This window comes from Hesperophylax consimilis, chromosome 30 (genome assembly GCF_061612785.1).
Source record: "Hesperophylax consimilis isolate HC1 chromosome 30, BYU_Hcon_1.0, whole genome shotgun sequence".
Classification (NCBI taxonomy): Eukaryota; Metazoa; Arthropoda; class Insecta; order Trichoptera; family Limnephilidae; genus Hesperophylax; species Hesperophylax consimilis.
The window spans coordinates 13337664-13362146 of record NC_142865.1 but is presented as its reverse complement, the minus strand read 5'-3'; the positions used below and the strand labels follow the sequence as shown (position 1 = coordinate 13362146).

The 24483-nt window shown below is 32.9% G+C and overlaps 1 long non-coding RNA gene across 2 annotated transcripts in view; it reads left to right on the top strand.

The window, feature by feature from the left end:
• LOC149409661 (uncharacterized) overlaps positions 1-24483 on the top strand; it is a 463199-nt gene that overhangs the window by 384781 nt on the left and 53935 nt on the right. Inside the window, exon 3 of one of the 2 annotated variants that reach the window (XR_016305148.1) lies at positions 22357-22457. The exons of the other annotated variant lie outside the window; for it this stretch is intronic. This is a non-coding gene — a long non-coding RNA (uncharacterized LOC149409661). Of the gene's footprint in view, positions 1-22356; positions 22458-24483 lie in introns of those variants that run through there. 2 annotated transcript variants of the gene reach the window in all.

The following is a 24483-nucleotide window of genomic DNA, read 5'->3' as shown; positions in this document are numbered from 1 at the left end:
CATTTTTAGTAAAGTTAAGGATTTCATTTGGTTCGCGACTATTCTAAATTTGTGTGTAAGCAAGTCGATATAAACTTTTAAGTTAAAATTTTTAAATTAACAATAATCACAGATTTCAAGCTGGAGAATAATAAATTGCATAATAATAATAGTTGCAGACATAGAACTGTACATCGCCGACAAATTTAACAAAAGTTGACAGCATTTCAAGGATTAGATTTAATTAAACACGTAAGTGTTACAACGCGAGAATCTTAATGAGTGTACACGCAATAAACAGGAGGTAGTAAAATTCAAAATTCTCCGAGAATTTTTTTATCACGATACCCACTGAAATTTGCATAAACATTTCGCACTATAAAACACAAATTAAATAAAAAACAAAACAAATTAACACTTAAAGAACACCGTGTACTTTGTAAATTATGCCAAAATCCCACGCGAGAGAGCGACACAAAACAAATCTAAGGATTGTTAAGATTATTATGTTGATAGAAGAGAAAATTATTCATTATATATAAGGAAATCTATAGAAAATACTGACAAATCAATTAGATTTACCCTCAAGGCTTAATTTGTTCGGTTTTGCAGCTGTTCAGTCAATTTGAACGCTTTTGGAAACAACTCATAGAAATCGTTTTCTCCCTTAATAATAATATACCATTTATATAGCGCAGTTTAGTGTCATTTCACTTCAAGTGCGCTTAAAGTCATTTCACCGTTTAGAATCGAAACGTTGCTTTAAATGGCTTTAGACGTTTTTGGTCACAAGGTCTGAATAGCCAGAAACTTTCCTAACTTCCTCTTCCCCAGCTCAGCCTTAGAATATTCCCATGGATCTATGATTGCCGGACTTTTAGATATATTGCAATTGCGAGTGCCACAGTCTCTAGCAATTGGGACTCTTGTGCACAGATAAAAATCAGTATTTCTAATTTATTGAAAATATATTTAATTTTTTTGTAATCCTGTTAAAAACGAGATTGCAGGCCTTTCCTGATAAACTTTTAGTAAATTCCTAACACATCGGAACACGTTTTCATGCACCTGCACTTGTGTTGATAATATACAATGACGAAATGCGGAAATATTATCATTTTTGTGAACACGTGTTCCGATATCGTGATAACACATGCTAAACTATTAGAACACCTATCAAACCTATAAAAAAAATACTTTTATGAAACCTATCAATTCATTCGTTAATGGCCTGCAGTCCCTTTGTTAACGGGATTACGAATAATTTGAAGAGATTCTTAATACATTAGCAATACTTTATATCATGTTCGTGTGCAGTACTCACGTATTTAATTTAATTTCGTATTTACTTTATCGCCAATCTGTAGTCCTCTAAAGACGTGTCCTTATCCAGCCTACATTACGTCCTGGATTTCCTTCCTCACATAATATCCCTATTTCCTCTCCCAAAGCGCTCACCGTCGACTAACCACTTCTCGACTCCTGTCAGCGAGATGAATAAATTATTCTGATGATGCGCAGGAACTAAGTGTTTGAGTGTAATGAGAGGAGAAGTTTTATGAAAATTCTCTTCAATTTACGCGAGTGTCTTTGTATACTTGTAATAATGTGTATAATGTAAATATCATGGTTTGAAGTGGTCTAAATGTGATTATTTTTCAATGTAGAAGTGATTTATTTGTTACATGGAACATTTATTTCATCTTCATTTTTTTGGCATCATAACTCATAACTTATAAATAATAATAATATTTTTTTTTTTTTTTTTATTATTTTAATATACATCATATGGGTTACATTAATACATACATATTTTGCAAAATATAATATTAAGGTTCATATATGGTCATGTATACCTTATCAGAAAAGAGGAGCTCTTGTGCCTGATAAGGGAGCCACGATTCTTACTATTACTCATAATATTTGGATGATTTTTATTGTGCAAAATCACCTAAAGGGCGCTGTACAAATATATAATATACTTATTTATGAAGATAATATACAGTAGGTAACATACTTACCTGGTAGGTCACTTGAGATTAACACTTAATTAACATTATCTAATTGTTTATTAGCAAAATTTAGATACAGGATTTAGGACATAATTGGAAAATTGAAAATAACTGGACTTTCTCTTAGGAATAGTATATTTAATTTAAGGGAATGACAGCTTAAAAAGGTAAGTTTTTAGTTAAGACCTGAATTCTGTTGGACTTGTTATGGATCTTAGTTCCGGAGGGAGTTTATTCCAAGCCTTCGGCCCAGATACTCCGGAAGCGTGATCACCAAACTTAGTATTTGGCTTGCGTTTAGGTTACAGCTGATGATGTTGCTGATCTAAGTGTTGACTGCCTCAGACCAGTGTTTTCCGGGACGCATAGTTCAGAGATGTAGGGTGGGGGCATTTCATTGATGGATTTAAACACCATCCAGCACAGTTTGTACTGGATTCTTTCAGGGCACTTGAGCCAGTGAAGGTTACGAAGGTGTTCTGAAATGTGCGAATAATCTGTACAAAACCGAAGAGAAATATAATAAACTTCTGTAAATGACATCAACACCAAACAGAAATATAACTATAAAAAGATTAGTTGCAAGATAATATTGTTAATGCTAAAATTGAAATATTATATTGACAAATATCACGTTTAATAAATAGGTCCCGATGGTCAAGTTTACTTAAATAAATAACGTATTACAAATATCATTAGTATAAGAAAGAAACTAACTGAAAATAAAAATATAACTTAAATAATATAGTACTTAGTTATTAAACTTTATAAAACAGAAGAGATAAAAATAAGAATATTAATGCACGACAAATTATTACAAGCAATAAATTAGTCGCTTGAAATATCCACACAAATTGAAAATAACTCCCGAGTAAAAATAAATGCTGCCGACGGGAATTGAACCCACACCTTCTGATGTCCGGTCAGGTGCTCTGAACCACAAAGCTACGTCGGCTTATTTCCAACACGCCAAATAATTCAATATGCAATAGAACTTCAATCAACAATATTACTGCTTATTATATTTTTTTCACCTGTAAACAACCAATTTTATTTTGTAGGAAAGGCTTTGTTAGTGCTAAATTTCCCACGTCGAGACATAATATATCTTCATTTGTTGGTAAAATATTTTGACTTGTCAAATATTATTATTTTTTTAATGATAAACTAATATTTATAAGACGAGGAAAAAAAATAATACAAGCAATAATAATTAGTCGCTTGAAATATCCATACAAATTTTTTATACATCATCCAATATTTTTACTCGGGAGATATTGTCAATTTATATGGATATTTCAAGCGCCTAATTACTGCTTATAATAATTTGTTATCTTGTGTGCTATGCATAAAAAACCTTGTCTTATAAACTAATGAATGCACGAGATTAGATTGTTGATTCATCTTGAATATTGTACGATTTGAAGTGGTTTAAATATGATACGTTTTCAGATTTTGACGGCCAAAAGTATAATCGTTATCAGTTTTTGGTAATTCCTTGATGAATAGCGAGCCTTGTCGAAAACTGTATCGGTAACTCCGAATGCGGTTGGCACAGAACAGAAAATGGTCCAATGAAGCAAGATTAGCAATCTACAATGGAGTGCTGGTATCTACCCTGAAGTATGGCATGAGGCATGGAACTCGCAAAGGAAGTAGACTGAATGCTGTAGAAATGAGATATCTGAAGCGTGAGTGTGGTAAAACCATAGACATATGAATATTAGTAGACCTGCCCTAAGTGATTAAAAGCGTATTATCCCCACTCCCCATACCGGTTCCATTGGCGCCGGCTGTGCTCGCGTATGGCCTCAAGTGAAATTTGAAAACGTGACGTCATCATTCTTGTGCGAACTATGGTCGAGGCATCATCGGTTCATTTTACGAAATAACACGGCAAAATGTTGACTTGTACTATGAAAACTTGTAAAAATAGATGTGAAAAAGAGAATAAACCCAATTTTCGTATTACATTCCATATATAAGCATTATTTTACTTTATTTTAAGCATATTCACATCGTATAATATGAATCAGTTGTTACTAACACATCGAGAAACGTCTGGACGCGAAACACAAAGCTGGTTGGTTGCTGGGAAGTAAATTATGAACATTTATAAAAGTGTCTTAACTAAATACTTAAGCGAAATATTCGACTCTGAAAATAGAACCGAATTTTTTTGCCGAATTTGGACTTCGCAAATTTGTTCATAACGTGGCGAGTAATTTGCGCTCCCATGTAAAAATGTCTATTCATTCAAAAGCAGGTTTTACTTTTAAGAAGTAAATGGTGATATTATAATTCGAGATGCCTATTTACTGTCAGATTGATTTATTGACGAATCACAGTCAGCTTCACTCCCTTCGTTCTTCAACAGTTGATTTTACCCCTCGCCATTATCTTCTCGTCTATTAATTCCTATGTCTGTGGGTAAAACCATGTATGATCGTGTGAGAAGTGTAGAGAATGCAAGGCTAATGTAAGCTTAATGATTAAGATGAATAAAGGGACGCTAAGATTGTAAGAGTGTAATGAGAATATATGAGGCAAATGTGAATGGTAGAAGAAGTTGGTGACGCCTGAGGAAGAAATGGCACGATCGAGTGAATCAGATACTTTTCATTTTTTTATATTTTTATTCTAGATAAAAGAAAATTACATTTTTCACTTATTTAACTAGAAATAACCAGAGATGTGGAAAATGGGTACCCAAAACCATTTGAAATGCAAAATGGAAATGGGTCAAAACTTTTCCATTTGAAAATGCAAAATACAAAATGGTTTTAGGAAAAGCATTTCAAATGCAAAATGCAAAATACCTATTTTCAAAATGCATTGAAAATGAAAAATGGTTTCTCAGATCAAACAATTGAAATAATTATAGAATTTTTAAACAATTTTGTCATTTAGTAATGGACATCAATGTAGAACAAATATATTACATGATGGTAAATCCAAAAACACAACGACTACAGATTATGAAACCACAAAAAAATTTGCGCGGGACTAATGTTGCCAACGTAAAAACATAGAAACTGCTATCTAACATTTAATATTACACCGTCATGGCCCCATGTTCAGTATTTTTTGTAATGGTTTCACTAAATTGCCAGGGCTCTTACCAGGGAGCAACTTGACAAATGTAAATTATCTCTCATAGCGAGGTTGAGGACCGACTGATATTTGGGGCTTATGAAAAAAAGATGAGTGGAGATAGTAGGAAGAATGTTGCAAAAAAGCATTTAAAATGGAAAATGCATTGAGAAAAGCATTTAAAATGCAAAATGGAAAATACCAATTTTGCATTTAGCATTTCCATTTGAAATGGATTTATTTGAAATAAAGCACATCTCTGGAAATAACATATATATTACACATAAATATATTACACACCGATATTATTCACTTTCATTGTTTTGTTGATTGAGCATAAAACTGAACAATTTTTTTTTAAATGTACCTATACTTTTTTCATTTTTAATTTCATCTGGGAGGCAATTATATATGTTGCTCCCCTCGTAACCAATGGATTGCTTGCCATAATGAGTATGCATGGTGTTTAAATGTATTTTATCGTGTTGCCGTGTAAAGTGTGTGTGTGAGTCGGGCCATGTCAAGTGTCAGAATAGTAGAAGAGTACGTATGAGATGATGTGTGAATGTTAATGAGAAATTTATTTATTTATTAACAATGTTTGGCTATCCACCTCGGATTTCGGATAGCGTTACAGTGTCAATCTTCAATTAAGTGTTTTCTGCGTTTAGTTTTGATGTAGCACTTGTTACTACAATCTTTATTGTGACCCAAATCTCCAACACGTATTATGATTACATAATCAAGGAACTAGGATTTTCGGGTTCGCGTGATGCACCTGAATTTCTCTGCTCGAATTTTCGAATTTTAAAACCTGCCCTGGTAATGGAGGGCATAAAGCGTGCCAGTTTACGGTCATGTCGAAGCGGAGGAGATAAGGTCCTAAAAGGGCGCATCGGCTCAACGAGAGGCGAAATCTCGGTCGGATTTCGGATAATGTTGACGGGGAAAAATCTCGTGCTTTTATTGTCTCGCTACATAAAGTATAACGTCTTAACAACCATCGAATTCTGAACCTTAAGAGGAACGGCTGCTCGACCTTTTTCATACAAAATTTAAATTTGGATTTGAAGCCAAAATAACCAAACAAACTAAATAATCATTTTTTATTAAATGGAATAGCGAATATCTAGTACGGATATGTGCTATTTTTTTTGTGTGTATTGAATTATGATATAATATGGGATATGAAAGAAGAATTTGATTTTTACCGATTTTAGAGGCTACTTTGGCAGTTTTTGTGAGATAATTGTAATTATTAAAAAAAATACGTGATAATATAAAATTTCAAATTAAAACATTGTATTTAAAGCGGTTTTTTTTGTAAATTTTTTAAAATTTATATACATACAGCAAATTTATTTTCAAACCTAAATCGGTCATTTGTAATTTAAATTAACGCTCTTGAAAACGCTTTTTAAATTTACATTTGATCATATTTTTATGGCAAATAGAGCATTTTTTTTAATAATTACATTACTCACAAAAATGCCAAAGTTGCTTCTAAAATACCTAAAGATTTTTTTTTAATAGCGTTTTTTATAATTTGAAACATTTAAATTAATAGCACATATCTGTACTAGATATTTGCTATACCTTGCTATTAAACAGTATATTATTTGACTAACTGTCCATCTATTGTTGTGGCCCAGTGTCTGTGCAGATAGAGAAACAAAAGCGTTTGTTGCTTTTATTTTTTATTTATTTATTTAACGCCCAGAGGGCTTTTACATGGTTGGTAGTATAATTTTAATTTGACAGATACATTGAAACATAAAAAATTTACATTTGATGAAAGCTATGCAACAAGTCATATAAACACAAGAAACAAAAACAGAAAATTACAGCCATTTGTAGGTTTATATGATATGTTTAGGAGTATTGTTGAAATAAATGTTTTAAATGATCCACAAAACTTGCCAAGTTGGTATTGAATATATCAACATCACCCAAGTAATGATTTCCCGTGGTGTGAAGTCGTTGTATCGGAGAGTGGGCAATGTAGTTACGCTTATGTGTGCTGCTGTAGAATATTGTATTTTGTCGTGTTGTTACTGTGGGTGTATGTATGTTTATAAGTTGCAGGAGTTCACAACAGTCGAATTTAGAGTTAAGTATTTTGAATAAGAACGTTAAATCGTTTATTTTACGTCTATCTTCTAATGTATGTATTTTTAGAGTATTTAATAAGAAATTGTATTTTAAGTCTTCGACAGAAATATTTAATTTAAAATTTATAAAACGTAGAATTTTTTTTTGTATTCGCTCAATGTTATTAATGTGAATTTTGTAAGATGGAGACCAAACTACTGAGTTATATTCAATTAGACTTCTTACTAGAGATACGTATAATAGTTTAATGGCTTGTAAACATCAAACAGACTTGTAAACATCTTGTCGCAGGTGACATCTATATAAAATAGGTACGTTAAAAAACATGCGTATTCGAAAGCAAAGTTGTGTCAAAATTCCGAAGCAATCGGTAAAGAACTTTCCGAGATTTAAGATTTTGAACAAACGAACATTAAGGCGATGCCATACGTAGTAATGTAAAATCATGTGTTTTTGGTTTTAAAATTTGGTCGCCTAGAAATGTTTCAGATGCTTTAATTAAATACCGCGAGTAGAATACATCTTTGCCTTTGAAATAATCGAGTATTTTTTAGATAAGTCTTTTTATGAGCCCAGAAAAAAATAATGTATAAGGTCTATGAAAACTGCGTTAAAGTTCAAAATCTCCTACTTACGAACCAATTTTCGGTTATGATTTTATTGTATAGTGTGGAAAATTAAGTTGTTTATAAAATGATCGAAAAATAATTAAATATTTATGCCTGAACATCCACAAAATAAAATAAAAGGCACTTTTTGGCCATGTATTTTTCTTGCATAAATCAAAACAGGCGGATGGTGTTTTGCGGGAATTTAAACCTTATCGCCATCTACGTAAGGGTTGTTATTGATAGCGGCTCAATTTAAAATATTACACGACGTAGTGCATCGCCTTAAAATTTTTATTTACATATTTGGTTGGGTATTTCGACCTCAAATCCAAACTTAAGTTTTGTTTGAAAAAGACCGAGCAGACGTTCCTCTTAATGCTTACAACATCGTTTCATAAAACTAAGAGTGTTCGGTCGCTTGGAGATATTATGAAAGTAATGATTTCTGTAAGATCCCTTTTGTACGAATTCAAGTAATGGATACTTACTCTCAAGGTATTTTTTGTGAACACCATCACTTAGCAGATTGAAAGGTACTGTTTTTACTCTTTTGTACATATTTTTATTGTTTACAATATTATTTTAAACTGTAATCTTCCATCAATTATTTTTGGTTTGTTGTTTTAAACAGCTATTTCATATTAGGTATTCCTGCATTGTCAAACAGTTTTACAATTTTGTATAAATAATTAAATTTTACGTGTTTGCATTATCTAGTAAAGTTTCCACATAAAATTCATGTTACATACAGAAAAAAACATAAACATAAAAACACTTTTGTGAAAATAACTCCTTAAGACGAGGCTTAATGCCGAATCACTATTTTTATTAATCTTTATAACGAATTGGTGCACATTATGGATACAAAAAAATATGCTTTAGATAAATTGAAGGTTTTCCTATCGCTTCGCTCGAGTAGAATACAAATAAAAAATAAATTACTCAAAAAAAAACTCAATAAATGCAAACTACTAACAAAATATTTTTTCAAATAGAAATGTACGAACGCGTAAAGGAAACAATTTAAAAAAAATACAGTATTATATCCAGATTATCTGTGACTGTTTCACTTGATTAACTTTTTTGCTTTCTTATAAAATTATTTACAAAATAAATAAAAAAAACAGTTTTTTGCTTGAAATCGAACGTTTCTAGACTCCTTTTGTCAAGCGATTTTAATGCCTATTACCTACGATATAAGATATACCAAGAATATACAAATTGTTGGCTTGTAGCTTCCTCTTAATGAACACCTTATTAAGATAAGTGAGATATATTAGATATATTACACCCAGCAGGGGGAGATGGTACGTAATTAACAACTTGATTTAATTTTCTCCAATATCTTTATTCTTTAAAGTTTACTTAAAGAGATCGTTCGAAAAGTAACTTTCTGATCGTCTAATAATTTTTTTCATAGCAAATGATCCTGTGGCAAATATGTTATATATATACTTTCAGCTCACACATCTTATTATAATATCCCCTGATTTTTGACGAGTCTTTGCTAGTATTTAATGTAAAATTTATTCGTTGATAAAGAGGATTTTTTCTTAATAACTTAAAATGAAAATATAATTTTGACAATGGGATAGAAAGTAGTATCAAAAAGAGGAAAATTCCTCGCAATGACGGGGATTTAATATAGGACTCATCTTTATAATGGGAACCGTTTATATTCCAGAGTACAAGGCATGATATAGTCAATGTTCCTTCCTCTATATTATACAGATACAGGGTGCGATGAAATTACACTGGCGTGAATTTCACGTACATTGGTATTGATTACATTGTCAGGATGACACATAGACGGCAAATACACTTATAGAAAATTACATACAGAGAGAATTACACAAGTTAATTTTTATTTAAATGGATTTAAATTATGGATTGTTCGTGTGTGCTTAATGAATGTTTGGTTAAATATGATTTTAGATTTTCACGTCCAAAAGTATTATCCTGAATAATTGTTGGGTTGTTGTGCTTGTTGCCCTGCTTCCCTTCAATGTTTCAGACAGCACAGTGTATCTTCATCGGGGCAGATGAGTACAGATTTAGGCACTCATTGAAATAAATACCTACACGTTTAAAGTAGTAAAAATCAGAAATTGACTGTGTGTGTACCTACCTATAAAATATAGAGCAGGGTTTTTAACTGTTTTTTTAAATAATTCATATCTGTAATAAAAATAAATAAAATTCAAATCATTGACAACAATATTAGCGATTCTCAAATGAAAAACTTACGGTCGCACCTAGGAATTGAACTAAGGACCTTTTTCTGATTTTCCTGTTTCAAACATTCGTTTGAGAATTATTCCAAACTGTAAAAATAAATAAACTATTGCAGGTAATTCAATACAATACAATAATTATGATAGAAAAACATTTTTCTAAAGTTGACGTTGGTGTTGGTCAGTTTTATATAAATAGTGTGCCACTTTTTATTTCCGTTTACGGGTTATATTTAGTGATAAAATCTCCGAAATGCCACTGCAAGTAGGTAAACAGATACCTTCATTTGATAAATGTGATGCTCTCAGATTTTCTTTTCAAAATGTATTTCAAAATTTCTTAAAAATTATTCTCCCGACGAAAGTTTGTTGAACATTTATCTAAAAAGCAATTAGAGTCATATTCCCTAAAACGAAACTCATCCGGCCGTACGGAATATTTCTTTTGAAATGTTTTTTTTTTGCTGATACAAAAATAATAATGGTATTGTTAAATGAGGAAATAAATCCAGCATGTCGCTGATGAAATATTATAATGTGTTAGGACCGTCCTAGAATGCCATTAAAAAGGCTTTATAATAAATAAAGGGGTGGTCTTAATGGCTTTAATGTTTTGATGTCTTAAATATTAGCCCCGAAGTAATCAATATACTTATGTTTAATTGCTTTATAGATGACAACCCTTTAAAATCGAAATGTTGCTTAAGATGGCTTTAGCTTGTTTTCTTGTTTCTGCTGTGCCCTGCAGGCGACTCGTGCGGTTTTACCCTAATTTTTACCTGTTACCCACTCGCAATAGTTTGTAAAACGTCAAAATGGATACAAGAAAGTTTTCATGTAGTGAGATATTTCATTGTTTACTATTGAAAACGTTCTTCGAGTCACACCCTCTGCACTACGCCGTGTCGGCTTTATGTGTTAATGTTAATGCTAACCAACGCCTTGTAAGGGTAGTGTTGTGAGGGGGTTACTGGGATATTGTAGCCAATAGTGACTCGTACAACAACTGCGCAATACGTCAGTAAAAAAATGTCGGTTATTTCCTTTTTAAATACATCTATTTGCAATGAATGAATGCACATCTTGGAAGCGCAAATTTACACACTTTCCGACATCCAATTGAGCTGAAAGTCGTCAGGTACCCTCGTTGTTGATAACAATGCATTCTATCCTCTTTTGGCGAAAATCACCTACAGTAGTCAATATTCAAACCAATTATTTTTGGTTTTTAATTTTTAAAAGTCATTTTTAAATAGATGTATTTATGATTTAAAAAACATTGTTTTTTGTGGGTTGTTTTTTTTTGCAGTATTTTATTTTTGATAATATCCATTAAATGAAAATAAATATATTTTTTCCAATCCAATTTTTCCATTGCAAACTTTGTGGGTAACAAATGGTTAAACATACCTTAAAATACCCGTATAGTTTTAGAAACGTATAGCATTTCTATTAGGCCAACGTTATACGTTTCTCCCATTCCACTCAGGCCAAATGAATTTACCGTAAAGGTTTGTAGTTATTTGTTTTGAGTTGTTTGTTTCAGGAACCATCGGCTTTTTGTTCAAAGGAATGTACCCTGGTACTATAACCAGCACATTTTTCTTTCCAACTTGAATATTTTTTCTTTTTCTGGCTTTTATCAGTTGAATGAACTTTGGAAAAGCATATTTATTCATGATCTGCTACCTATGGAATATCTACTTATCCTCATCCTACTGCAATCCTCTTATTATACTTTACTGTTTCAGACGGATATTTCTATGCCCACACACTTCATTGAATTTATAGACGAGTTTTCAAGTTACATTAACTCGGATATACTATGCTGTTTTTCGTTTTGTAATTATTATTTTATATTGTTTGCATAGTGATTTTGTTTTATTAAATTCCATACAGAAAAATGTTGAAGGTGGAAATGCCACACAAAATAACCTTAAACTACAGCAATGTCCAAAAATAAAATTGATCGTGCCATGTCTTCCTCTGGCATCCTTCTGCTACCATTCGCATTTGCGTCATATATTCACCTTACACTCCTTTCTCCGCTCATTCGCTCTACATGCCCAAACAATCAAAGCGTCTCTTTCTTAATTTTACTCATTACGCTTAAATCAGCCTTACACTCTTTGCGGATTTCCACATTTCTCACACCATCATACATGATTTTACTACACACTCGCCTCAGGGATCTTATTTCTTCACCATTCAGTCTACTTTCATCCTTTCTCTGCCAGTTCCATGCCTCACTGCCGTACATCAGGGTAGGTACCAGCACTCCATTGGGAATTTCTAGCTTCGCTTCTTCGTACCATTTTTTGTTAGCGCCAACTGCTTTCAGTCCTCCATTAATGTAGTTACCTGCATTTACCCTTCTTTCAATATTTCTGTCATCCTTTCCATCTCTCGTAAACATACCGCCCAAATGCACAAACTCATCCACCTGCTCCAAGTATTCCTCATTCACAACTATATTGCACGCTGTTTTCGTACTGTCTCTTTCAAACACCATGACTTTAGACTTACATTCACCATTAACTCATTCTTCATATATGTAGGTGAAGTTTAGTCCAAATAATCCGAATAATTAAAAATGTGGCCCGTTCGGTTTAAAGAATTTTCGGATTACTGAAATCTTTAAGAAACAGCTGGATTTTCGGAACATTTGAGAAATTTACGTAAATAGTCGAAATTTTATCATTTTTTTCTTATTAATCGGATACGTTGGTTTTACCAATTTTATATTCCTTGCTAACTTCGTACAACTCTTTCCACTTTCTAATGTCTTTAGAATACACGATTTTCTTCAATGGTTAACATCTTTTGTTTTCCAACCACCCACCGGGGTCAGCATATTCGTAAATACCAGACGTGTTATCCATTCGGAAAATTTTTTAGGGCTCGGATGCTCGGTAAATGCCCGACGATTTGTGACAATACGACAGCTATTTACCTCACTCATATCAGTATTATTTTTAAGTTCAAAGGTCGTGCATTGTTTTTATCGAAAAAACGTATACTAATTAAATCAAATGCTTGTACTTCCTTTTGATCGAGCAAAGTGTGTTTGTTTATATGTAATCGTTTGCGAACCGAACCACGTATTATGCAAAAAGAACGAAAGGAGGCAACCACAAGCGCCGTTTCGCGGCGCAATTTTATCAAATAAATATTGCTTGTTTAATAGTATTTGCTGTCAATCGACGAAAATAAGACATTTAACTTTAAAACAATATTGAAGAGAGTTAGTTAAATCGCTGACTTATAGTCGTGCTGCCGAAATATCTCAAATGGATAACGCGTCTGATATTTACCTGTCAACCGGTGGTTCGGATAAGTAGGTTCGGTTTATAGTGTTTTCTATTACAGAGATTATGCTGTTGTAGCTTTTATATGATGCATCCACGTGTCGTAACCGCTTGACTGCGGGAATCGTTCATTCTACCAAGGTGGCGTTTAAACAAGTTAGAATTAATTAATTTATTATATTTTACCAATCGTCAAAATAATTTTGCACCTTATCATTCATTCATTCGTTCTCCTCGAATCAATGTTTGCTCTTTGTGCTTATTTTACAGCTCATTGTGTTCGTATTCGGTTAAATTACAACTCTGCGACCAGTGTGTACTGAAAAGAATGTAAGCGGCTTATACAGGGTTTTCCAATAAGAAGTGTTATTTTGATATTCAATCATAAAAGATCAATGGTTTCGTTGCTTATGTGGCACGTAGCGCCGTCTTGTTGAAAGTAAACGTTGTCCAGATCAATACCATCCAATTGCGGCCATAAAAAAACATGAATCATCTCTCGATAGCGCAATCCATTCACCGTAACTGGTTGCTCCAGCCTCATTTTCGAAAAAGTAAGGTCCAATGACTCCGCCGGACCATAAACCGCACCAAACATTCACACGTTGAGAATAGAGAGGCTTTTCAACAATAACTCTTTGGTTTTCAGAGCCCCAGATGCGACAATGGGCCTCATCACTCAAGATGATTTGCATTTGATTCACTCAAGTGAATTTTAATAATTTCAATGCGTTGTTGAAGCGTGTATCGTTCCATTTTTATTAATGACGTAGTTTCTACTTGTCAAATGTCAAAAAATGACAGCTTCAAAAGTAACATCTACCGAAATAGCGGGCTATTCAAAATAACACCTCTTATTAGAAAACCCTGTATATAGGGGTCCGAAAATAGAGGTAGGGAGGGACCTCCCTAAACAATACCTATAATATGTAATTCTTGATAGCATTATTATTTTTTATTCAAGTATTTATGGTTAATATTGAATCTGAACCAGGTTCTCTAAAATGAAAATCAAATTACAACTACGGCCAGAGAGTACTAAAAAGGCGATAAGCAGCTTAAAGAGGGCCCACGTTGCGAAGGGTGTGAACCCTGAGTGTGTAATTCTTAGGACGGGTTGTTTCACAGAATTTTAAAAATTCATTAAGGCTCCTTAGTAAGCGTTCAAAAAGAAGAAGTAAGAGAGATATGAAAATACGAATGTTACAGGGAGTGCGTTCGTATTAAAAATAATAATAATTAAGGCGATGCCATACGTAGTAATGCAAAATCATGTGTTTTTGGTTTCAAAATTTGGTCGCCTAGAAATGTTTCAGATGCTTAATTAAATACTGAGAGTAGAATAAATCTTGGCCTTTGAAATAATCGAGTATTTTTTAGATAAGTCTTTTTATAAGCCCAGAAAAAAATAATGTAAAGGCCTATGAAAACTGCTTTAAAGTTCAAAATCTCCTACTTATAAACCCATTTTCGGTTATGATTTTATTGTATAATGTGGCAAATTAAGTTATTTATAAAATGATCGAAAAAAATTAAATATTTATGCCTGAACATCCACAAAATAAAATAAAAGGCACTTTTTGGCCATGTTTTTTTCTTGCATAAATCAAAACAGGCGGATGGTGTTAAGCGGGAATTTAAACCTTATCGCCATTTACGTAAGGGTTGTTATTGATAGCGGCTCAGTTTAAAATATTACACGACGTAGTGCATCGCCTTAAGCGGAAATTGTGAACATGTTTGATAAAACACGATTTAAAATATAGCAAAAATATCTTAAAATTTGCATTTAAAGTTCCAATTTGATTTTTTGCATACCTTTAACATGTTAAATAACAGAACACAATGTGTTTTTAATAATTTTCGGAGCACAATTTCATATAATTTCCGTTTCGGCTCTACAAATGTACAGACATGATCTTCAATCGGGTTCAAGAGAAATGTGAAATAGAAATTCGAAATGCGGAGGCTTAAATTTCAAACATATAAATTTCTTATTATTCAAGTTCTGTGGAAGTCCTATTCCAAGTACTGTGAAACAACCGGCCCATGATGAAATAATAACAGAACTTTAATTTCATGTTCGAAATTTGAAAATTGTTCATGATTTTCAAATTGAAAATGATTTTTCTGTCTTATGGGCTTTTAAACTATAGAAATCCCAACTATTAATGGTAACTTATGTATTTGCGCAGGAATACGTGTAATACTAAAATGATATGTCAAGTATTTAAGCTAATATAAGGAGGATAGTAATTTTGGCTTCTGCCTACTCCCCCCCACTTGGCTGCGGGATAGCTAATAAAGTTATTGTTAACCGGATATATTTTTGGTTATTTATTAAGTATTTGTCGTTGATTTTGAATCTAACGTTTTTAATACCCGTTGGTATTCCATTAAAATTTATATTTCAACTGCGGCTTAGATCGGGTCCGCGGCCCTTTATCTGGGGTGGCCACCCTAACGAATGTTATTTTTGTTCAAAATTAAATTTTCTAGATTCCAGTTTTTTTTTTCAAACGGGTTTTCAAAAAAGAAGTAAATGGGAAAAGCTAAACCCCTTGTACACTATATTTTCTAAACATTAGTAAAAAGAAGAGATTTTTTTTGGAATTTTATTGTTTGCAATGATTTTTTATTAATTTCGAGTGGAATCGATCCAAACATCGTCACCTTCCAAGTTCGGTGTTTTAACCACGAAGGTTGCCAATTTCTTAACCATTGCCTCGTAAGAAATTATAACCCTTTGTACATTTCGACTCATAAATTAATAATAACTTGTTTTGTTAAAGTCCAGACCGCTTGTTTATTTTTCCGAATTGAAACTCATTGTTCCGAGCGCATTAAAACAATATTCAAATCAAAGCCGGCAAATTAATTTCGCTTTGTTTTATTTCACGATACTCATTGTTGGCGGGATTAATAAATAAACTAAATAACGATACTATTAATATTGCTGTTGGCATTCGGCTAGTGGTAATAAATAATAATTATTATTAATCTTATCGCAAATTGCTGCCATATTAATTTATTATTATAGTTAAATGATTGCTCTTAACAGCAATTGTAAATTTTCCATTATTTTTGTGACGACCGTTAAAGCATTTTAATTTAAAAAAATAGTATTATATTCAAATATAAACGCTTTATGGTTTTGCGCTGAGAGTTATATTTTTTTCTGTATGGCTTGTAGAAAAGTAACCATGAATCTATCTGTAATCAGATGTACGCTTGAAGGCAAGGTCTTGAATGAATGAAAAATATTCATGGCTCAACTTTTTAGCAATAATCGAGGCAATCTTCACCTATAACTGAGCTCGTACCAATCAAGTATTCTTCTGTCACGTCTTACACAAATCTTCCCACTAACAACAGTTTAGTTGGATAATCTTGTAATGAGGAACTGCAGTCCATTTTTTTTTTTTTTTTTGTTTTAATCAATAATGACCGTCTAACTTAAAACCTTTTTACATTTTTTTTATTGTTATATTTTTTACAGTTAAAATAATTTTCTTGTCACTTAAAAACACTCTATGGACGTGACCCGTGACGTCACAAGTCACCAGTCGGCCTATGTTTTTTAATCAACCGGTGCTGTATTTTGTATGGGAGACGTTTTTTATTCTTAACCCTTTCACACCCGCATTATTGTTTACTCATATATAAAATATGTAAAGCTTGATAATACCTCAGAAAATCATTGAAAATTTTTGATATTTAATTTTTTTTTTAATTATTCTATTTTTATTTGGATTAACATTGGACGTCAGAGAGTATTTTATAAATAGTAAGGTAAAATAAACATAACAAAAAAGTAATATAAATAACTGTTTCATGTCAAAAATGCACATTTACTATGTAGTGATAATCTCTAAGGTACAAACAAATAACATTTTAACTAAAAATAATTCAGAAATAAAGAAATAATCTAGGATAATAAATGTTTAAAAATTCGCCATACTAGTCGAACACATGTCCGTCACTACCAGTGTTAATTTGAATGAACATTGAAATTCATTTACAATATTATGGCTAATTACCGTGAACAGTGAATTGAACTGATGTTATTATTATAGAACATAGAACACATCTTAATGCGTTAAAATATTTGTAATTCGAGTAGAAAATATTGATATCTTACCTTAAATTAAGTAACCAATGACGGCAGAAACTCGCAATCAGCAGATGACAAATATTTATCGTTGTTGTGGCGGGAATAAGATTACAAGCTTTAAGAAAACAAAAACATGGCTTTTCTAAATCGCTATCGTTACGGTAAAAAAATTCACTAAGTTCATGTTAATTTGAATTAACACTGGGACTGAGTGTTAAGATTACCCGCTTATGACATCGAAAAACACTATGTAAAATGTTAGAATCTCGTCAACACTGTTATTTTATTGAATCAAAGTGCAAAAATACAATTTTCCGATGTTTAAAAACCTTGTTTATTTTATATTCACCATTATACGAGTATACTGTACGGTTCCTGAATAAAATAAAATAATGAATTACGAAAAAGACGCCAAAAAGACTATATTGCGATATAGTCAAAATTATAAACCGATAATATCTGACTAACATAAACATTGCTTAACTTTCGGGGTTACTTGACTTGCTTATGTGATGTTTTCATGTAGGTAAACCCCCGCTCATGTTCTTTAAATGTCACAGTACTTTGTTTATATTCTAATCCACTTTGGTGGGTCGTGTGCTCCGTGCTGATAAGGGTCCCGCCTATGATTTATTAGCTTTCTGTTTCGTGTTTTGTATTGACACGATTTTAAGTTTGTTCAGGGTTTCAAATAGTGTTTCTAGTTTGTTTTTAGTGATATTTAGGCCAATATCGATGTATTATTTATCTCTTTACCGTATTAACTCCTTGAGTAATATTATTGAAGCATTCATATAGTGGATATTTTGTGAAATGATTGTTACATTAGCTCCAAACAGGAGGTCCTGAAGAAAAAAAATCCTCAGGGCCTATGTCATCTTTGGCTATGCCGTTTGAATGGTCTATTTATTGACATTCCTTTTGTCTCTTTGAGGTAGTATGAGTGTGGATACTAATTTATTGAGAATCTCTTCAAATTATTGATAATCCTGTTGAAAACAGGAAACATACATATTTGTACAACTAAAGTGAAAAAAGAAAGAGATAGAAAGAATAAAACAAAAAATAGTTTAATACTCAAAGAGTTTTTGAAAATTAAAATAATAATAATAATAAAATTAGAGATTTGTTATTTGTTATTTCGGCTACTTACATTATAGCTAGCTCTCTCATTAAAAATTTAGGCGTATTAGATCTATCAAAAAATTTATATATTAAAATGCAAAAATCAGTCATTTTAAAGAGATGTAGGATTACGAAAGATTTTTTAAATATTCATGTTGAAGGATCATTAGGATTTATAGGCCCTGTTAGGAGTTCTACCGAGCCGAACCCTCTGATAGGAAAATATTTGGAGTCGGTGAATTATTTTACCATTTGATCTCTGGTGAGTTGACGTGTTGTTCTTGTATTGTTTTGTATTTATTTTGCTTATATAATGCATAATGTGGATTGACTAGATGATCATTTGTGGAAAAGTGTGTGGAAGGGTTTAGTTTTTCCTATGGGGAAGATTTAACCCGGACATAAAGTCGGAAAAATATAATAATAAAGTTTTAAAACATTAACTGTTCGTTGCATTGCATACTATATATATTTGGTAGAAAAGAACAACAAATTACAATTACACATGTTGTAAGAAGAAGAATATTTTACATTAAACATTAAAAATTTCGCAGTTCATCATTATATATTATTAGGGCAAATGCAGGTGCAGAAATACTTGTTCCAATGTGTTTGGAATGTGCTAAAAGTTTAACGGGAAACGGCCTGCAATCTGATTTTAATAAATCAGCAAAATTATACCCTTATTTTCATTTATTTAGAAAAAATACAACCCATGTTATACCCTTAGAAATTATTCGGAACATATACTTACCTATACCCGACAGTAGCCGATAGTACCCGATTGGGAGCAGTTGGGACTTGTGCGGTATTCATACAAAATAGCCAATGAGAGTATAATTAACTTTCTGAAATTTATATTTTTTGTAGGCGTTTTATAATTTAATAAAGCATCCCCTAGGCACTAACAAAATGTAATTTGTTGCTTTTTCACATAAAAGAATTGTCCTCAGTGCCAAGATTTGTTTTGTATAAATACCACACAAGATTCCCATCTGCTCCCAAATCACCGCAGTCAGTTGTTTTACAATTTTATTTTATTTATTTATTTATTCCTTTGGATTTACACACAGTACAATATGATACAAGATATAATTAAAATATTTTTAGTGATTATAGATTATTGTACCTTATCAGGTCGAAATTATTGTTTCCTAACTAGGCAAATTGCCCGTTCCAAGGAACAAAAATATGTGAAAGTAAGTGTGTGATTTGTCTGTGTCTATAATTTATCTCATTAATGTTTTAATTTGTGATGTTTAATCGTTACAATCTTATGATAGAATCGAACTTGAGCTGTTGTGTATGAGCAATAATTAGAATAGTGGAAGATACATATAGTGTGTGATTAGTCTATGTCTATACTATGTCTATTTATTATGTGACGTTTTTTAACATTTTTTCAGATTCTCCTCTGCCCAGTCCAATCAACCATTTAATTATTATTGGGCCTATGTAGTAAATATTACAAGATTTTATGTTTAATTCAGGGGGGATTTTATTGCACTAAGTCTTAGTTCATCGGGGATGTTTTAGTGACTAAGACATCCCCTATGGGGGTATGTTGCGGAGACTGAGGGGTTGGGGAGGCAATGTGATCGAAAAGAGGTAGGCGAGGACTCTTCATAATTTATTTAAAGTTTCCAAAACCATTATTTTAAGGAATTTTTATTTGTGTTTACCTCCTAGTTTACGTCCTTCGCGGTGCTGTACCATTTCTAATAATATTGCGTATGTAGATTTTCTTTCGAAGGCAAAGTATTACACAATACATTATTATATACCGCGGTAAGCAGATTTTTAAATTGCTTTTACCACGAGCGTAATCTGCCGGTGGGGAGGAGGTGGGTGATCTCGTATTTAGGAAATCTCGTCTTGGTAGATTATTTAATCGTAGGGTGTGAGGAACAGGATCAGATTATTTAATAGCAATGAACCAAACAATGAAAACCATGACACTATTTAGATTGCATTTAGTTCTGAAACAATCTTGCAATCATATATAAAGATGGATGAGTTAAGAAAATGAAGATGCTGTTGATAGTTCTTGTTCGAAGTATGATAAAGTTAGAAGGGAATAGTGTTGGATTAGCTCAGTGGCAAAGCAAAGCCCCGGCAAGGCTGAGGTCCTGAGTTCATTTCCTAGATGCGACCGAATCTTTTCCTGGTTTTTTAAGCCGTGATTTCAGCGGTTGCAAGGTGTGCTCAGTAAGCCTCAAATTCAGAGACTTTTACTTTTGCTCCCAGAGAAATTATTTTCCTCACGGCCTATATCATCCTTAGAGATGCCGTGTGGAGGGTCTTTTCAAGGAAAGGTAGGAGAGGTAGTTTAGGGAAGGAAAAGGTATGAGGGTTGGGTAGGAATCTAGGTGTCAGAGTGTCCAGAAATGGCGGACGTATGAATCCATCCCTCCCACTGCGGTTCAAGGCGATGGATTGAAAAAGAGAGGTCAAATGGTCTCAATGGTCAAGTGGGCAGACGTATCCGCCGCCAAGACCTAGAAAAACAACACCCGGGAACCCTGCTTACCTGAACGTGCGTCACTAAACTTAGCAAACCACTTGAGGTGATCTATGGCAGAGGTGTTGGTTATCCAATAAATGATTCCCGGGGCGGCGTCACCTATACCCGCCTCCCAAATTGAAAATCATCGTTCAGAATTTTCTCGATTTCTAAAAACATTGGTTTTCCAGGTAACCTGTTTTTCAAAATACCCTCCACAGCTCTTTCACCCTAAGACGTGTTTTATGCCTGGCTGACGTTTGACAAAAACGCGTACTTACGTTTGACGAACGACGTGTGACGCCCTAAGTATGTACCTCCTTGTTATACAAAATTCATTCTTGTATACCTACTACATAAGTTGATTATTCTCGTAAATTGGATTCCGTTTGATTTATAAACCATTTTTCTTCTTATTCTCTGCTTAGGTTTGGTTTTCTATTGTTGGCATTTCCAATTGTTTGAAATCCAAAACAACCCTTAAAAATGATTGAAAAGTTGAGAGATTCATACCTATTACTATCCTTTGTAGGTTTAGGGATAGGTACTGTATATTAGAATATTCGCACACGGATTGAAATATCGATTCTAGCGTTGATTAAATAAAATATCTTTTATAGAATTTGTAACGTTTTTTTAGTATATTTGTGAATGAACCAAATGAAATACGAACTTGTAAATAAATCTACTTACCTACCTACGCTTTAATTGATACAATTTAATTTGTTATCAATTTGTTCTTATTACTCTCTCCGTTCTTACATATGTTTTAACTCTTTGAAGGGTTGTCTTTCTATGGTTGCGATTTGAATGCAATTTCAATTGTATGCGAATGAAATGTGAAAATCTTTTACTTTCCTTAAAAAATCGCGATGATCCATAAAAAAATATTTTAAATACGTGAAATTCGTATTTTGATCCTATACTTATGATATGTATACTTTGGAATCGTCTTACCACACGCTCATAGAAAACATTCAACAAATTGCTTGTTTATCGGCTTACTTTTAATGACTACGTGCTCTAATCCCTTATTGATACACCAATGTATCCAACCAGCACTTAACACTGAATAATTTTTCTTGGAATTTGCGGGCTTTGATTTAGGATCGTAATTACAGCTAGAATCACCATTTCGCCCATTGTGCTTCAGTTTGAAAATGAAAGACAGAATTTATGTTTACTTTTTACGAATCGATTTTTTTATTGCCTTCTCTCTTTTAAAATGATGAACCATCTAATGTATTGTTCTCTCTTTTCCACAGGTAAGTCTTCATCCCCTAAATTTCTACGCTACAGCTAGTAATTTCAACATTGACAACCCACGAAAACCACCCTTCATCATCGATCCGTAAGTTGTATTATATCGCTGTTATCATCCCCCTACCCTCTGCATTGGTCGGCAAGCTGCAGCCAAATTTTAAAAAATATATACAGACTTCCTTTGTAATGCTGTTCAAATATACCGTCGAAGAGCGAGATCAAATCAACGATTATTACACGAAATACTACTTGTTTAAAATCTGATATCTTCAGGTCATTATTTGAGTTATCTCCTAGTACACGACTCCCGCGCTAGCGAAAACGAGTCGTTCATATTTCGTTACACACAAAACTTTGTTTTACCACTCTACACGGGGGACAACTTCGGGCGGCATCGAGACAAATTGGTCCACCGAAAGGTGACAAGAGCGAGACAGACTGCGCTCATAACGGCAAATCACTTATTGGAGCAGTCCAGGTATATAACTCATCCCGTGCTCTACCGACGAATACGCAAAGGCCACTTAATTCTGCACCACTTTGGTCACGCGTAATCCAATGCGTTTCTCTGGAAGGAATTCGTTTAGGAATAATAAGTTTAGAATGTTAGCGCCATAACATTCACACATTGGCACTCGTGCGCGGTGAATTTAAAGGGTTTCGCGAGATTTTCAGCGATGAATTACGTGTACTTTACCATCGAGATGATTTTGCGAAAGCTGGCTATGTAGAATTATTGTATAAATGCATCTTAGTGAATGAATTGCAGTTTCTGTATTAATTAATTCGCTTAACCTATATTAGATACTAGATACATTTTGATTTCAGTCATGAGCCGCATCTGATCGGGAGACTATTGGGTGAATCGTAATGCTCTTGACAAATGGCTATATTGTGACAAATTATTATCTACCCCTGGTATGTTCGGAGCAAGGACACAACGCTGTACGTCCTGGCGTCGTATTAATTATTTATTAACTTGTTGTACTCATTATTTATTAACTTGTTACGCGCAGTGCATAAATGTGAATAATTAATGTGGAAAACGCGTTTTCCGCCACCCCAACAATGAAACATTATAATGTTACCGCGTTTCATTTATTAGTGACCTTTACGGTACAAAAACTTACCGTTAATAACCCCTTTTACTGGTGACCAAAAATGCTTGTGTAAAAGCTTTGTGTAATCTCAGGATTAGATTAGGAGACATTATAAGGAATACCCACATAAGTTTTAGTTTGTGGCGCTGTACAAATTATCCAATTATTGTTATTATTTATCACATCGACCGATTTTTTTCCATTTGCTAATAACTGAATTACTGAGTCACCCTAGCTGTCTTTATTATCTATTTGTTTCTTCTTGGGAATAATGAATAATAAGTAGTTATGGTTCAAATATTGTTACAATATACTGTCAATTTACCCATTTGGTGACTCATCTAATACATATTTATGTTCTTTCCCTTTGAAATATTTTGTGTTTGTATGTAGTATTACTCTATGTTTGTGATTACGCTATGTTTGCTTCACTCAAATGCAAATTGTCAACCTCGATACAGGCTTAGCAATAAATAAATACAATATGAACTTTTAAACAACTTTGCGTTTTACAAAAAAAGATTATCAACGAAGTTACTAGTTTACAAAATATACTCGTGTTATTATTTTATTGGTGTCTTTCCTAGAAGTTAAATAAAAGATTCAATCGTTCTTATTGTGTTCTTCAGAAATCTATCCTTGTTTCAACCTCATTCCAACGAGACATGGCGTCGAACTTAATCGAATTACCTCCTCGCCCCACTACAGCCACCGTTACCACCCCTTACACTTCCCCCCATCAGTTCGAACTTCGACTCCTGAGGGCCTTAAATTAAATGCTAACCTACATCCGCTTCAATTAACGGAAAGGGGTCGATTACTTGCTAATACTTATCGGCTGCCTTTTAGAAATCGATTCAATTATTTTTAGTGCTGTGGCTATTTTTGAACGAACCTTCAAACGTGACATGATGATGGTATATATAATTTATTCATTAAAGTAAATTGTACCTACCCTTTTTGCCAGAGTGTGTGATGTTTTTTTTCTGAATTATTATAAAAAGTTTTTTTTAAATTAAATTATCAAGA